This window comes from Rana temporaria, chromosome 2 (genome assembly GCF_905171775.1).
Source record: "Rana temporaria chromosome 2, aRanTem1.1, whole genome shotgun sequence".
Lineage (NCBI taxonomy): Eukaryota > Metazoa > Chordata > Amphibia > Anura > Ranidae > Rana > Rana temporaria.
The window spans coordinates 388,452,549-388,470,545 of record NC_053490.1 but is presented as its reverse complement, the minus strand read 5'-3'; the positions used below and the strand labels follow the sequence as shown (position 1 = coordinate 388,470,545).

The 17,997-nt window shown below is 50.2% G+C and overlaps 1 protein-coding gene across 2 annotated transcripts in view; it reads left to right on the top strand.

Annotated features, from left to right (window-relative positions):
• Window positions 1-17,997, top strand: part of PHACTR4 (phosphatase and actin regulator 4) — a 143,544-nt gene that overhangs the window by 63,145 nt on the left and 62,402 nt on the right. The window lies entirely within an intron of this gene.

Genomic DNA, 17,997 nt, shown 5'->3' with positions numbered 1-17,997 from the left:
TGTCCAAGTACGTCCCGTGCACAGCTTCCTGGCTGATGAATGCAAATGTTCCTCCAGTATTTTTTGATAACATACTGCATTCATCTTGCCAACAATTTTGACCAAATTTCCTGTGCCTCTTCTAGCTCACACATCCCCACAACATCAGCGATCCACCTCCGTGTTTCACAGTAGGAATGGTGTACCTTTTCGTTATAGGCCTCTCTATTGTTGTGGCCAAAAAGCGAAATGTTGGTCTCATCACTCCAAATGACTGTGCCAGAAGGTTTGAGGCTTGTCTTTGTGCTGTTTGGCGTATTGTAAGGGATACTTTGTGGCATTTGCGTAGTAATGGCTTTCTTCTGGCGACTCGACCATGTAGCCCATCTTTCTTCAAGTGCCTCCTTATTGTGCATCTTGAAACAGCCACACCACATGTTTTTAGAGAGTCCTGTATTTCACCTGAAGTTCTTTTGTGGGTTTTTCTTTGCATCCCGAACAATTTTCCTGGCAGTTGTGGCTGAAATTTTAGTTGGTCTATCGAACCGTGGTTTGGTTTCAACAGAACCCCTGTGTGTGTATATATATATATATATTCACAACATAAACTCGTTCAATAAATCATTGAAAAATGCATTATAAAACATAAATAATGCATGTGCACATCCAATATTTCAGACAGTGCGAATAGGTGTTCAAATAGGTTGCACATGTGTAAAAATGGCAAATGTCCAAAACAAATATGATTATCTTCGTGAAACAATCCAGAAAAAAAAGTCCTATAAAATATGTTCACCTAAATCAGGGATATGCAATTAGTGGACCTCCAGCTGTTGCAGAACTACAAATCCCATGAGGTATAGCAAGACTCTGACAGCCACAAGCATTACACCCAGAGGCAGAGGCATGATGGGACTTGTAGTTTTGCAACAGCTGGAGGTCCGATAATTGCATATCCCTGACCTAAATAGTGCACAGTCTTCTCCGTGATCCTTTACTCCATCCAATGTGTGATAAAACCCCACCACAGTGCACAAGTGGATGTTCCCACTCCTGAGTTGGACCCCCACTATAAATACAGGAGGTTAGACAGGACTTTAGATCTCTCCATCCTGGCCTGTTCAGATCTTTCTCCACAGTGTTAGATAGTATTTCTCATTTAAATGCTTCATAGTGTAAAACCATAATATTTATTGTTAAAAAGAAAAAATTGCACACAGACGGTTTCTTTAAAATATCATCATGACGGCTGTTATGCTGTAATTTTTTAAGGTAAATCCCCCCCCCCCCCCAATGTGGCACAGATGGCAAAAAAATGCCAATAAAACAAACTGGGGATATAACTCTGCATTCATTTTATCCAAAAGAAGAAAAAAAAATTGCAATGGGGATTGACAGAGAATATTTTCTTTCAAGTCTCGCCACAGATTCTCAGTTGGTTTAAAGCTAATATGTTCTGTCTATTTGGGGCAAAGCAACAGGTTTGCTTGAATCCACCATCCTTCCATGATTCTCTTTCCCTCACTCCTCCGCCACTTTGTTCAGCACTAGGAGCTTAAAGCGGCTGTAAAAAAACAACAAACTGCAAGACAAAGCCATAATGAGCTAGTATGCCTAGTGGTTTACAACCACTTTAAAGGTACATCCTTGTAAAGGTACATCCTTGTAAAGGTACATCCAATGATTAGTAGGCCCCCGTTTAATGCGCTTAATCGTTGCCCAGGCTTCTTGGCTCTTCATTGGATAGATTGATGGCAGCACAGCCATTGGCCACGCCGGGAACCCTACTGCGCATGAGCGAAGCCCTGCTCCTCTCCTACTGTCCCGGCGACAGGGGGAGGAGGAGGGAGCCCCGCAGTGATGTCATGGACTCACAGAAGTGGGAAAGGATACCTGTCCCCCCTCCCCCCGAAAGATGCCAATTATGGCCCCGGAGGGGGAGAGGAGACAAATAAGCAATAGAGCCCAGCTTTATGTATGGAACATATAAATTATAGGTATGCAATGAATGTTTTTACTCCTGATGTTTAGTCAGGACTGCTTTTATTACTTCTCATAAAGAGTGTTTTGATGCTATTCATGTAGCAGTTGATTGTTGTATTAGGGCCCCTAAAATCACCATAGGACCATATATAATGTTTAGAATATGTTATGTCAAAGGATGCTGTCAAGAGACTGTAGACCTAATAAAGGACACGATGCTCAGTGACTGAAAGCATGCTACTGAAATAGCTAGAGACTTGAGACATGTTGCAGATGAGAGAGAGAGAGAATGGGGGATCATGTTACCTGGCTGGTAAAGGTCATTGCTATCACTCCTTTAGGCTAGGTTCACACATGTCTGGCTGCAGTTTGCTTTTTGGTAACATATAAATGATGTTACGCCGAGTAAATTGATACCAAACATGTCACGCTTTAAAATTGCACATGCCCGTGCAATGGTGACAAGCAACGTAAATGTTACTGTTCATAAGCAACACTTTAATAACATTGCTATAGGTTACCACTTTAGATTTATAGAGGAGGTCTAGTGCTAAAAATACTGCCCATGATCTAATGTTCGCAGTGATACCTCAGGTGAGGGATGGTCGCTCTTTGCCTTTGCAAAAGTTTTTGCAATTCTTATTTTATAAAAAAAATATATATATATATATTATTTATTATAAAATTATACTGTTGCTTTTAAAAAAATAAAAAATTATCACTTTTTTTTATTGCTGTCATGAGAAATGTAAACATCCTTGTGACAGCAGTAGGCTTGTGACAGGTAACCCTTTACGGAGAGATCTGGGTTCTATAAGACTAAATCCCTCCTTTTGCCCTTAAAAGCATTCAAAACGCAGTGTTTTCTAATGCTTTTTTTTATTTTTTTATGTTGCTGCTGTCATGCGGGTAAACCGAAAGTAATGCAAGGTCATCGTTTCCGGCTTACCATAGCCGAGAGCCAGTCAAAGCCGATCTAGGCTTTGTTCGGTTTTCCGACCTGCCAGCGGGTCGCTTGGGTCTCTCAGTGGGGCGAAAGAACGTTGCGGAAGGCAGTGAGAGGAGGGGGATGTCCGCTCCCACTGTTTGTAAAAGCAATCCAGCAACTAGTTGGCTTTTTACAAAAGAGCTGACCGCCGGCTATAAAAAAAAATAAAACACTTTAAGTGCACGTCGCTGACCTGGAAGTGGTTAGTAAGGTAATAGGTTATTGCCATTGACATGTTAGTTGTAGCCATAGAGAGTGAGCGTAATTTTGAGTTCATAAATTTGTATTGTGTTTTAAACACTTGTTATGTTAAGGCAGGACATTCATTTGAATGGGTTCCTTTAAAGTGGTTTCTAAAGTCAGATTTTTTTTTATCTTAATGTATTGTATAAATTTAAGATTAGCCCCCTAGTACTTACATGAGCCCCATATTGGTCCAGTGTTGTTGCATGAGAGTCTCGATTGAGACAGTAGTAGAGTGCCATTTGCTCCCGCTGCTATCAAAGTCAGTAGGCCAATAAGGAAAGGGGGCGGGCCGAGCCACAGCGCCATGTCTGAATAGACACACAGAGCAGCAGCTCGGCTCAGGTGCCCCATAGCAAGCTGCTTGCTGTGGGGGCAGAAGGGAGGGGCCAGCAGCGCTAGCGTGAGACCCAAGAAGAGGAGGATTGGGGCTGCTCTGTGCATGGTAAGTATGGAAAAAACATGATATCCCTTTTTAAGGCACCAAACAGTGCATTTATTACCAAAGCATGCGGTAATGGTTTACTGTGAGTTGTGATGCACTGCAGCTCACGTCTGTTTCCAAGGTGCATTGGGGTGCTACTTCAAAGAAACTACACTTTGGATACTGTCCCCAAAAATTGGCACATGGGGCAAGAGTAGCCACCAGTATTGCCTATGGTCTCTCTGAAGCTGATCTTTTTCTATTGCTTACAAAGAGAATAGAGCTGGCATGAGATGGGTGGAAGTGATACTCGGTCCCCAATAGTACATATGCACACAACAAAAAACAAAATTGCCCATGGGACTTTTAAAGAGCACACCTCAACTAAAATGTATAAATGATTTATTAAGCACACATTTAAAAACAAAATATAATTCAGAACAAAGAAAACATACCAAATACAAACATATTGGTAAATTTTGCATTAAAATAATAGACCTTTCCTTAGGACCTGGATATGTCATGACCTAGCACGACTTTGGGGGCGATCTCAAGACGACTTGAGAGGCAACTTGCAAAATGACTTCTGTATTGAAGTCCATGCAAGTCGCCCCCAAAGTTGTTCAGGAACCTTTTTCTAAGTCGGAGCGACTTGCGTCGCTCCTATTAGAATGGTTCAATTGAATAGAGCAGACCGCAACTTGTCAGACGGCTGAGTCGCCTGACAGGTTGCCTCTGTTTGAACCGGCTCTAATATGCTGATATTTAATGTTTTTTATTTTTTCTGTATAATATTTTGTTTTTAAATGCTTGTTAAATAAATATTTTTCTATTGATGACTTTGCATGACTTGTTATGCGCTGTTTTAGTAGAGATGGCCATTTTGGTAGAGGTAGGGCTTTACTTCCTTATATCAGAGCCTCCAGCAATGGGAACAATGAGCGTCACAGACGGGACATCGTCAAATCTCACTCCAGATCTTCTAAGACCCAGAGTCCGAGTTAGCTGAGCTTAAGGGCCCTTTCACACGGGGGGACCGTATTTCCGCTTTTTCATCCATCCGTGTATGGATGAAAAAGGGACATACATTGGTCCCTATGAGATTTCGGGTATCAGCGGATGAACATCCACTGACACCCGATCTCACCCGGTTCCACAATCCTCCGATTCTGCAGACTGAGGAAAACACTATTTCTCTTATCGTCCATGGACGGACACAGCTCCTTAAATCTTGACAAGTGGGTTATGTTCCCTGTTTACAGGAGAGGACTAGGCAGAAACATGTTAAATAGTTAAATACATGTTACATTAACAGAGTTGAACAGCCCCGCCCCCTCAGTTTCCTTCTGCCTAGCAAGGAGAAGGACGTATGGCTCCCTTTGGGCCCAGCGCCCTGAGGAGAAATTTTATTTTATTTTACTTTTTCTTGAAGAATCTTCTTTCAACTGTCGGCTGAGAGACAGGCTGGATAATATAGATCCTTGTAGTCTACTCAGTCCGACCAGCAAGCGTGGGCACACCTTTGCAAAGAGGCTTGGTCTGCCACGCCATACCCCATGACTCCTGGGGGGGCCAGTGAGCTTTGCGCCGAGGTCCACATATGACTGGGCTGTGGTGTTGTCTCACTCACAGTGGACCGGGCCGACAGCTACCTCCATTTCGGTTGTAGTTCTGTCAGGAATGCGTCAGCGAGTCCTCGCTTGGACGGGTAAGTACAGTCCCTCCTGCTTCGGTGGGTTGGTACGGCTGGGCATTCCTGGGGGTTCGGGGGTCCCTTCTCCTCCCTTCCCTGCTCCTTTCCCTTGCTGCATTGCTAACATTGCCGCTGTCAGGATGGAGGGGGCCTTCCTGAGGGGACTGTTATCTGGCCTGTGTTTTTTCTTTTTTTGTATTGGGCTTTCCTGTGAGGGATTTTTCACTGTTAAAAAGCCCTGTGATGAGCACAGATGTTTATGATTATACTTCAGCAGACGCTGACTGATTGGTGACACCTGTAACGGTTTTGCTTTTTATGCTGTATCTGTGTCTTATCCTTAAATAAAAAAGCCTAGGAGGCTTTTCCTGTTTAAACACAGGCCCCTGCAGAAGTTACCTCGCGGTTCTTTTTCCTCTCACAGGCAGCGCTGGGCAGTCTCTTCCTGAGGGAGTCCCCTGCAATGCTGTATCCTGGCCTAGGCCAACAAGGCCCAGGCCTAGGGCAGCACTTTGCAGGGGGGCAGCACGGACAGTGTCCCCGCCGGCTTGCGCTACACAGTTGGGCAAATTAGTTTAGCGCCCCCATAAATCGGCCGCACTGCTTCCAGTATGTGGGCGGTTGGCATTCTGCAACTGTGGGGGGGAGGGGGGCGTCGCTTCTAATTTTTTACCATCCTTGTCCCATTGTAGAGATTTCCCTTCACTTCCTGTCCCATAGCCAAACAGGAAGTGAGGAAATATATGCAAATTAAGGGAATCCATTGCCCCCCAGGCCATCAGAACTAGTTGAACATTTCAGGGCGGGTCTTAAAATCCAAGGGGTGTGGCCTTGACAAGAAGGGGTGGGTCATATTTAAATTAGGGGGTGCACGAGTTTAGTCAGGCCTAGGGCAGCACAAAACCTAAATACACCCCTGGTTACCCCTGGTCAGCGCAGCAAGTGGGTGAGAGGCACTGAATAGGGCTCTAGGAGCTTTTGTCTATTTGTATGGACAGGTGTGCATATTATAATACACTATGTAAATATTGGAGTCAGTATCTGGGTCCTTCCCCACATGCTGGTGGTGGCAGCAGGTGTTAGCACCTGGGATTCCCACAGAGTTTTTATTGTTCGTCCTGGACACAGTTTGTGCCAGGGTGGGGGTGGACTGCGGGCGGGCGGTAAAATAGTGCCCCCTTCCCCCGCTATCCCCTGGGGAATGCTCTGTTATGAAGCAATGGACCAGGTACCTAGTTAAAAAAAAAAAAAAAGAGCAGAATAAGGCATTTATGGGTGCGCTTTTTACTGCTGCAAGGGACTCTCCTAAGCTGCATAGTGCAGCTGGGTTTCCGCCGAGGGCTCTGTCTTTTTTGGATCACACAAATCAGACCGCTGTGTAGGTTTTTTCCTTCTGTGCCCTTCTTTGATAATTTCTGAGATGCGGAATGAGAAAAGCCGATGAGGGCTTTTGTAGTCCCTAACCGCCGGGCGGGAACCCCCGCTTGCATGGATCTGACTGATAGAAGATCCGAAGTACTGACCCGTTCCATGTTTACCATGCTGGGGTCTGGCTTGCGGCCTATTGTGGCCACTACACTGGGGTCTCAGTCGGCGCTGGCGCCATTTTTTGGGAGGTTTTTCAATTCCATTGAAAACTCCCATCGGCGCCCATTTAGTCGTAGCCGCGCTATGGCGCAGCTTACATTGTGCCGGCCATTTTCCTGTGGCCGCGTTCTGAATGCTCGGCGGCCATCTTGGAGTAGTCCTGACCCCTAGTGCTGTATACAACTCAGAGTGAGCATTTTGCACCAGACAGTGGAGGAGCACCGACTCTCCTGAGGTTATTAGGCTAGCGGACCAGCTGGTCCAGGGCCTCATATAGGTCTGTGATGCTTCATTGAATGCTGCGCCCTTGTTATCCAGGGCGTCTGTTTCAGAATGGTTTTATGCACACGGTGTAGTGCTTAACTCCATTACTTGGCAGCAAGAGAGTCATTGGTTCGAATCCTGACACTGACGCCAATCTGCCTGGAGCTTGCATTGTCGCTCCCTGTGTCTGCGTGGGTTTCCTCCGGATACTCCGGTTTCCTCCAAAGGCATGTGTGCATACACCTACATAATATACATACACACTATGTGTGTGTATTATTTAGGGGCAACCCTCCCAGGCCGTCAAAGGCCCAGCTGGGGGACTAATCCGTCCCTGGGTGCATAAGCCAATCGCGCCGGCACCCAAATCCTGCCAATGTATGTAGCCTTCCCTCCCTGTCCCTAGGTGGAAGGGGCGGCTTGCAGGTTCACAATTCGGTGAAACCTCCCTGCTCTCCGACCAGTAGGTCTGCGAGGTATTCTCTTCAGAGTACTAGATAGGGTTTCCTCCTATCCACAGAACAAAGTTCTTTCCTCGTGTCTTCCTCTCCCAGCCCGTCAGTCTGCCTTGGGCAGTGTGGGATTTGCTAAGCTGTGGGGTAATTTTACCTTTCCTGCAGGACGAGAGTTTTGGGGTTTTCTATGGGCCTCAGGCCCTAAATACCTTTGTGAACGTCGGGTAGTTCTGCATGGAATCCATTTGTTCGGTGGTAGTTGCGCTCCATCCGGGGGATGTCCTGACGTCCTTGGACATCAGGGACGCATACATGCATGTCCCGTTTTGCGCATGTCAGTGTTTTTTTCTGTGCTTCGTGATGAGAGAAGGGTCTCTGTCAGCCTGTGGCCCTCCCTTTTGATCGGGCGTCAGCACCATGGGTTTTCAGCTAGGAGCTCGCACTTATCCTAACTTTGTTGGGACACCGAGACTCCTCAGTGGAAAAGGTCCTTCTTCCCCTGGAGAAAATGGGGAAGTCTGCGGTGAAGGTATTGGCATCACGCAATCGGTCTTCTCTCCGGGCGCCTGCTGGTTCGGGGCCTGTGGATAGCCTCCTTCAAGGCGGTACTGTATGCCCAGTTCCACATCTTGGTTTTCCAGGGGAAATACTGTCCAGGTGGTAAAAATCTCTTGTCTCTGAAATCATTAGATTCCTGTGCGCCACCTAGTCAGAGTCTCTCTGAGTTGGTGACAGAGATCCCCGACTCTTCGGTCAGGGAAGTTGTTTCTTCATTCCAGTGGTGGTCGGTGTTTATGCCAGCTCACGGGTTGTGAACCTGGGGGGTTCACAAAACTGGGGGGTCCAGTCGGCCCTGAGTCGCTGGACTTGCGTGGACCTATGACCACACCTCCCTGAATGTGTCTGGTCTCGGTAGCTACCCAGGGTCGGGCCTGGCTAGTGCCTGGTGGGAGACCGCCTGGGAATACCAGGTGCTGTCTACTGTTCATTGTCCTATTTTAGGCGATCAGGCTATGCTTCTCCTTGTGGTCGACCGATCTGGTTTCAGCCAGACAACGCCACGGCCGTGGCTTTGGTCTACCGGCAGGCGGACTACTGGAGTCGCCAGATGCTGGACCAGGGCGACTGGTCTTTGTGCTTGGGGTGTTTTGGCTTCCTTGCAGGAGGTGAGCCTCACAGGGCATGGATCTCCTGGCTGCTCGTCTCCGCCGCAAGGGTGTCAAAGTTGGTGGCCAGGTCTAGTGATCTGGTACAGACGCGTCAGTCGCGCTGGTGGCCCTGTGGGGTCTGTATCGGTGATATTTTTTTGCCATTCCTCCATGGTAGTTGCTTCCTTGGCCGCTCCACAGAGTGGAGGCTGAGGAGATCCCAATGATTCTAATCGTTCCAGATTGACCTCGGTGTCCTTGGTACGCTGATATCTGGCGCCTGGTAGCGGAGGTGCCCTGGCGGTTGCCAGGGCAGGCGGTTCCTCTGTCTCAAGGTCCCATACTTCCTCCTGTTGTACAGTCACTGACTTGCTCAACATGGTTATTAGAAGCCAGACTTTAAGCAGATACCCATGATAAATTTCTCAGGGTATGGCAACCCTGGGTGGCCAATAACCACCCTTCACGATTTAACCCAACACTGCTTTCTCTTTGATAGGTCTCTGTTCCCCCCGCCCCGTGGACCCCCTTCTCTCTTTCTTTCTTTCTATTTTTCTTTCTTTCTTTTTTCTATTTTCTTTTCTCCATTTCTTTTCCTCTTTCTCTTTATTGCCATTTGCTCATACTCCTTATCTAGTTGACTCTCTTTCTTTTCATCCTCCCTTTCTTTGTGGCTTGGGCCCTCAGGCTTGGTCCTGTCGGTCCTGGACACGGGATGCATTATTCGTTTTATATTTGAAAAAACAATGTCCTCTGCTATCTGCCTGCTTGAACTTTAAGTTTTTTTTTTTTTATTATTTTCTTTATTTTTTATTTTATGTATTATCTTAATTTTTTTATTTTTAATTTTCTCTTTGTAATGTTGCGCATTGTATAGCAATTTTGCTTTCAAGTTCTATATTTACTCCGGCGTGTTAGCCGGTATGTTACCTAAGCCAACATTAGGTTAATTTAGCAGGCCACCTGTCTGGAGAACATTCTATTGCCGGTCTTCTGGATTCATTTTGGATCCCTAGAAGCCGGATTAATCTCAGGTTTACGGACTATCTGTTCTGATGTCTGATAGTTAATGGTGTGTCCACCACTGTTTTTTTTCTTTTCTTTGTATTCTTTTCTGTTTATTGATGTACATTTTCAATAAAACTCTTTGTACAAGAAGCCAGACTTTAGGTGACGGGTCTGTCTGACTCGGTCATCTCACCAGGGAACCGTAGTCTTCTTCCGCAGGATCTACCGTCGCACCGCTCTTGGTGCGAAGGGATGGAGTGACGTCCACGGACGTACTCGGTGTCCAGGGTCCTGCTGTTTTTAAAGCTAGGAGTGGATCTAAAAATTGCTTAAAGCACCGTTTGGGGGCAGATTTCAGCCTTGGCTGTGTTCTTTCAGTGGCCTTTTTGCGGCCCGTTCCCTGGTGGGTCCCCTGTTGTTGTTTTTTTTTTTGTGTGCAGGGGGTTTGTCATATACTTTCCCCTCTTGGCCCATCTCTTCCCCCATGAGTTTTGACTCTGGTGCTCTCGGTTCTTCAGGAACCTTCCTTTTGGAAACATCAGAAAGATTTTCTCTTGACACTATCTCAGAAGGTGGCCCCTTTAGTGGCCTTTACCCATGTTAGAGGGGTTTCTGAGTTGGCGGTCTTGTCTTGCAAGCCGCCATGCTTGATCCTCCATAAGGATTAGGTGATGGTGCGCCCGTGACCTTCCCTTCTTCCGAAGGAGGTTTCGCCTTTCATATTTTAGGCGTGGTACGCGCTTTGCGGGTATACCAGCCTACTACGGCTCCGTTTCGGAGCTTCTGACTCTTTTGTGTCGGTGTCTGGTCCACAAAAGGGCCTGGGGGTCTCGTCGACCACCATTTCTCGGTGGATCAGGCAGGCCGTCATACAGGCCTAGGCTCCGAAGGGGCGGGCCCCCCTTTTCGGTCACGGCACTTTCGACCAGGGCAATTTGGTGCTTCCTGTTTTTTTTTTTTCCGACATCATGCGTCAGTCTCACAGGTGTGCGAGGCGGTGATTTGCTCGTCTGTTCACGCTTTTTCCAGAATTTACATGGTTGCTGTGAGTGCATCTTATGATGTTTTTTTCAGCCACTAGTTTCTTATTTAAAGTTGCACCTCCTCCGTTGAGGAGCTCTGCTTGTTTTGGGGTGAAGTTAAAATTGGTTTTACTGATATATTTCCCACCCCTCGTTTTTTGACACTGCTTGGGGACGTCCCACTTGTCAAGATTTAAAATTGTATTTTTGGGGGGCGTGTCCAAGATGGCGATGGGAGCGGACGTGTAATCCACGAGCTCCCGCTCTGAGAATCTCTCCTGCCCTAATCCTGTGTGGAATTTGACTTACCTCCTCAACCTTTCTTACCCTCCTCCGTGGGGAATGCGCCGGAACAACAAGGGAGGCCAGACTCGCCGGAAAACCGCTCCTGTGGGCACCCCTCCCAAATCGGGGCCTACACTGCCCTCGCCGCCTGCCCGCATGGAGGCTCACGTGGACCCGCCGCGGGATGGTGTGATCCAAACCGGATCGGAGGCGTTCGAGGCGCTCATGACGGCGATCTCCACCTGCCAGACCACCCTCACGGTGAAGATAGACCATGTGCAGGCAGACACGGCGCTTATCCGGAGAGACCTCGATGCGTTCAGAGACCGCGTGTCGGAAGCGGAGAGGCGGGTCTCGGACCTGGAAGACATCCAGCATGACCACCACTCCGACATCCAGGCCCTGAAATCCAGAGTGAAAGCCTTGGAGCACAGGGCGGAAGACGCCGAAAACAGGAATCGGCGCAATAATCTGCGCGTACTCGGCATCCCAGAGGGGGCGGAAGGCACCGATCCGGTGGCCTTCATGGAGCAGATCCTTCCTACCCTCCTCCCTGCTGCCCGCTTCTCGCACTACTTCTCCATAGAGAGGGCCCATCGAATCCCGGCGACCAGGGGCCCTGTGGGAGCGCCGCCGCGCACCTTTATTTTCAAGTTCCTTCACTACAGGGACCGGGACACCGTCCTCCGTGCTGCCCGCCTACAGGGAGAACTCAAGTTCCAGAATGCTCGGCTCCTGATCTTCCCTGATTATTCCGTGGAGACACAGCGCCAGCGCAAGTCGTTTGACCACGTTCGAGCCATGCTCCGAGATCGCGGGGTTAAATACAGCATGCTTTTCCCTGCCAGGCTCCGAGTTCAGGACGGCGAGAGGGTGCAATTTTTCACTTCCCCGAGGGATGCTGCAGCATGGGCTGATTCCCTTCCAAGATGAGAGGCCTGGCCGTTTCTCCTACAGTGTGCATCCTGGCTGACTGTGAGTAGACTCATGGGGGATTTTCTTTATGGGGGGGCTGGGGGAATTGCCTGATCGCCAGTAAGGTACTTGGGGGCACTCATCCCCCCTGTCATGGCTGCGGGTGCACCTGACTGGCCCATCCTGGAGGGAGACTATGGAGTTCATTCCCCCTGCAGCCTGGCGATTACACATTTCTCCTTGTCCCCTGGTGACTGGATGGGTCCCGCTCCCCACTTGCTGGCCCCCCCAGCCCTCCACTGCTCACTATCTCTCCCCTGAGAGTTGAACCCCGGGCCGTCCCCCTGTTCTTTACCCCTCCAGTCCCCCCAGCGAAGGCCCCCCCACTTTAATCCCAGGAACTGTAGCACTGCAGCGATGGCCCACACTCCTTGCTGAAACGGCAAGTGATTTCTTCCCCTTCACCGGTCCTTTTTTGTTTCTGTTGTTGGATCCTGACTGTTTTTCCGCCCCTTTTATTTGTCCCTAAGTATTGCGCCCCCGGGGCTCCGGGTGATCCACACACTTTCATCCTACTATGGATTCTCAGGTTCACTGACTGTTGTACCTAGCAGAAGCGGACAGTCGCTTGTTCGATGCCCTCATGTCCGGCCTGAGGGCTGGGTTTAGTTTGGGGATACAAGCCCTCTTCCATGTTTGGGGGGGAGGCGGGGTGGGGGGGGGGGGTTGGGGGGCCCTGTTGGCTCCCGGTTGATTTTTTATGTTTTTTGGTTAACGACAGTACCAATTGTAATTATTGTTTTGCATGCTCTGTTGGTGGGCCAGGGCCCTTCCCCCGACCGCGTTTTGACCTGGGGGAACGGTCCGGGGCTCTTATGTTTATGCTTGCCTCATCCTCCTCTACTCTCCCTGTTGGGTCACCATGACAACCCTTGACGTCCTCTCCTGGAACACACGGGGATTGAACTCGCCAATCAAGAGATCCCTTGTATTCCAATTCATCAAAAAGCATAGTCCTCATATCTGTGTGTTGCAGGAGACGCACCTGGTGGGCAGCAGGACCCTTAGCCTGAAAAAACCATGGGTGGGACACCACTACCACTCCACGTATTCTAACTACGCCAGAGGGGTCAGTGTTTTGGTGCTCAAATCTCTCCCCTTTAAACTCCTTGATCTAGTGCTGGACCCGGGTGGTAGGTTTGTGGTGGTACACGCCCTGATTTGTAACCTTCCGTGGGTTTTGGTGGGGCTCTATCTCCCCCCCCCCCGCCTCCTTGGGGGTCCTGGGTGTACTTGCGGCCAAGTTGGCGCAATTCCCCTGTGACAATGTGGTCCTGATGGGTGACTTCAACCTAGTCCCAGACACTGGTATGGACAGGTTCACCCCATCGGGCACCACTCGCCAGGGACTGGCGGAATGGGCGGACACTTACGGTCTCACAGATGTCTGGCGTTGGAGACACCCGACCTCCCGGGCCTTCACATGCCACTCGGCCACCCACAAATCCTTTTCACGGATAGACCTGGCGTACGTGGGGAAGGCGGTCCTCCCTAGGGTGCGGGACATAGCTATCCTCCCCCGAGGGATCTCGGACCACGCTCCCCTGCTACTCTCGTTGACACTGTCGACCGAACCAAATAGCATTTCATGGCGGCTCTCCAGATTCTGGGCATCTGACCCGGAGGTGGACCCCAAGTTTCACGATACCCTGCGGACATACTGGACGGAAAACCCCGGTTCGGCTGGGGAAGCCACGGTGTGGGACGCCTTCAAGGCGTCCTCCCGCGGCCACTACCAATCGATTATCGCAGGGGTGAGGAGGGAGCGGAGGAAGGAGCTTACCGAAGCAGAGAGGGAGGCTGTCAGGCAGGAGGCCCTATATGTGAGAACACGAGACCCTCACCACTATTCCCAGCTTCGGATACTGACACAACAAACCGTCCTTTTGCGGACAGCCCTGACGCAGAAGAAGCTCCTCCATCAATCCCAGCGCATCTTTGAGCAGGGGGAACGGACAGGGAAGCTTCTTGCCTGGCTGTCCAAGGAACAGTCGGGCGCGTCTGCCATAGCCCAGGTTAGGGATAGTGACGGGGCCCTCCATTCGACTCCGAAGGAGATCAACCAATGCTTTACTGACTACTACCGACACCTGTACAGTTCCAGAGTGACATATGACTTAGCTGACCTACTGAGCTACTTAGAGGGGGTAGACGTCCCGGTCCTCACTACCTCATCTGTGCGTAAATTGGATGCTCCAATTAAACTGGAGGAGATACAGGCTGCTTTAAAAATGATGCAGGGGGGCAAGACCCCGGGACCAGATGGCTTCCCGGTGGAGTTTTATAAACTCTACGGGGAGGATCTGGCCCCTAAGTTACAGTCGCTTTTTGCTGACACATTGACATCGGGAGCTCTCCCGGAGTCGATGAGCGAGGCAATAATCGTAGTCATTCCTAAGCCCGGTAAGGACCCTGCCCTATGTTCATCATACCGCCCCATATCCCTCCTAAATGTCGATGCAAAAATTTTTGCTAAGGTCCTGGCCAATAGACTCAACTCGGTGATCACGGCCCTGGTTCACCCGGACCAGACGGGCTTTATGCCGGGCCGGGGAACGGACGTAAACCTTCGTCGTCTCCACACCCACCTGGCACTAGCCGGCCCTGGGGAGGCCGGGGTGGTGGCCTCACTCGACGCCGAGAAGGCATTCGACTCGGTCGAGTGGGGCTACCTCTGGGCGGTATTGTCTCGGTTCGGTTTCGGTCCCCGATTTCTGTCCTGGATACAGATGCTGTATGCCCGCCCCAGGGCGCGCATTCGGACCAATGGGACCCTGTCTGCCTCCTTTCCCCTGGAACGGGGGACCAGGCAGGGCTGCCCGTTGTCACCGGCATTGTTTGCCCTGGCCCTGGAGCCCCTGGCTGCGCACATTCGGCGCGACCCAGGGGTCCGGGGAGTTAGGGTAGGTCCCCTGGAAGAAAAACTGTCCCTCTATGCCGATGACGCTCTGCTATACTTGGCGGATGCCTCCGCCTCTCTACAGAACGCATTGTCACATTTTGAGACGTTCGGTCGGTTTTCGGGGGTGCGAATCAATTGGGACAAGTCGGTCCTCCTCCCACTTCATCCATCGTTGCCACGAGTGGACACTCGCACTCCTCTCCGGTGGGTGGAGGACTTCACCTACCTGGGGGTGAGGGTGGGTCTCGAACCCGGATCCTACTTAGACAAAAATGTCCTTCCAATGCTAGACCTCCTGACCAAAAAATGCTCGACGTGGCGTAGTCTCCCCCTTACACCGGTGGGCCGGGGAAATCTCATCAAGATGGTGATACTGCCTAAATTGCTATACTTCTTCCGGCAGACCCCGGTCATTATCCCGAGGTCCTTTTTTCGACGGCTCGACGCTATCGTGATGTCGTTCATTTGGGCGGGCAGCCCTCCCCGGGTTGCTAAACGTCTCCTCTATCTCCCCTTGTCCGGGGGCGGGTTGGCCCTTCCAAACTTCCTGGCCTACTACTGGGCGGCGGTCCTGGTGACGGTCCGGTGGTGGTTTTCCCAGCCACGACAGAACCCGGCGGTCAATCTAGAGGCGGCGGTACTAGGGTCCTACGCGGCCCTTTCCAACCTTGTGTTCCGAGGGCGCAGGGCCCATCCCTCCGTCACGGAGCCCATGGCGACGGTGATAAGGGTATGGACGTCGTCTAGAGCTCGAATGCTTAAACCACGGACCGTATCCCCGCACACCCCGTTGTGGGGTAACCCGCATCTTCCCCATCTGAACACGGTCCCTGACCCGGTAGTCTGGGCTCGGCGGGGCGTCCTCACCCTCCGGCATGTGATGCCGGATGGTGTGGTGATGTCCTTTCAGGAGCTATGCCAGACCTATAAAGTCCCGTCCTCCTTTAGTTTTAGATATGCACAATTGAGACATGCCTTGGCGGCTCAGTTCCCGGAGCCGGTGGTGCTCGAGTCGGACTCGGTCGAGCGCCTCCTGGTTTCGGGTATTATGGGGAAACCCCTCTCATCCCTCTACTTAAGGTTCACGTTGGCATACGACACGGACATGACGCGCACCCTGGCCAAGTGGAATGCCGACATACCGGATCTGGACGAGGAGATTTGGGAGGAGTGTGTTTCTTCTTATCTTCCGTCCATGATTGCATCCAGAGACAGGTTCATCCAACTAAAACTTCTACACAGGGCCTACTACACCCCTCAAAAACTTGCTAAAATCTACCCCGCTAGGAGCCCGGCCTGTACAAGATGTCTGGGGGACGAAGGCACATTTATCCACATGGTCTGGTCCTGCCCCAAACTAGATGAGTACTGGAGGAAGGTGGCGGAGGTCCTCTCGGACCGCTGTGGGGTGGTGCTTGTGAAGGATCCCAAAATTTTCCTACTGAGTTACCTGGGTGAGATAGAGGGAGATAGATATACTAAATTATCCATCACTTTCGCACTATTCTATGCCAGAAGGGAGATCCTACTCCGATGGCGGGGCTCCGAGCTCCCCACTGTGTCCTCCTGGCTGGCCACAATCAGCAAAGTCCTCCCCCTCTACCGGTTGACATACGAAAGCAGAAACTGCCCAGCGAAATTCGAACGCATTTGGTCGAAATGGATTGATTCGGTTGGAGACCCCTGATCGCATCCTCTATCATATCTCTGCCCCCGGGGGCCGGGAGGTGGGTGAGACCCCCCCTCCCCCCCCCCCGGCCGTGCCCGTCCCCTCCTCTGCCCCCTCGCTTCCCTCCTGAGGGGGGGGGGTGACGGGGTGGGATTGGCGGACGGGTGGCGCCACATGGTGCCGTCCTTCATCGGTTTCAGCTCCCTCTCTGCAGTTTATCCTGCCCTAGACGTGGCGGGTATGCCCTCCCGCCAGGAGTATGCCATGTATGTGCTGTACGTGTATGATTATCTCCAATTGCACTGTGACTTTGCACTCTCTGTACTGTCGTGTTTATGTGTGTGTTGTTGTTTGTCTTTTGAAAACAATAAAAAACTTATACTGTAAAAAAAAAAAAAAATTGTATTTTTTGTACTCACCGTAAAATCCTTTTCTCTGAAGTCCATGGACAGACACAGCTCCCACCCCTCCTTTTTAGGTTTGTACTGCTTGTTACGAACGGAGGCTGCAGTGAGGAGGGTTATGTCTGGCGGGGCTGTTCAACTCTGTTAATGTAACATGTATTTAACTATTTAACATGTTTCTGCCTAGTCGTCTCCTGTACACAGGGAACATAACCCACTTGTCAAGATTTAAGGAGCTGTGTCCGTCCATGGACCTCAGAGAAAAGGATTTTACGATTTTCCTATTTTTTCCATCCGTCATCGGATCGGATGAACACAGACAGATGGTCCTTGTTCATCCGATCCCCCCCATAGGGGAGAGCAGAGAAAAGACAGGGCGGTCCCTGCACAGTGTGCGGGGACCGCCCTGTCATCCGCTGGCTCAGCGGAGCAATTCCCACTGAGCAAGCAGAGGTTCACGGGGGGGGAATCATCACTGATCTGCCCCATGTGAAAAAGCCCTTAGATTCACTCTGTAGACATACAGCGGTCAGGCTGTAGGCACCCTCCAATACCAGGAAGCGCATTGGTATTTTTCTGGAGGAATTTTGAGTTCTGCTTTTAGAATGAATGGCACTGTAGCGGAAAACATGTCTTTAAATGTTTAAGTAAAGAGCGTGCATTGGCACAGAGCAGCAATGTGAACCCAGTCTACGTTAACTGAAAAACCAGAAAATTTTGGGAATAGTTGTATGTTGAGGCAGACTTTTTTTATAGCAGGTGGAAAGTGGGTTAGTGAGAAGCACCATGTAGAAGGAAGGGCAGATAGGTAATCTACAATTGGTGAAATCACAGAAACCGGTAAAAGAAGAAAACAATACAGAGCTCATCTGTTTTTCAGAGCTGGTAAATGCAGAAGAGCTGAGACTGGAGGAGTTGTTTTTTGTTCGAGGAAATGGTATTAAAGAAATGTGAAGTATTGTGGGGAG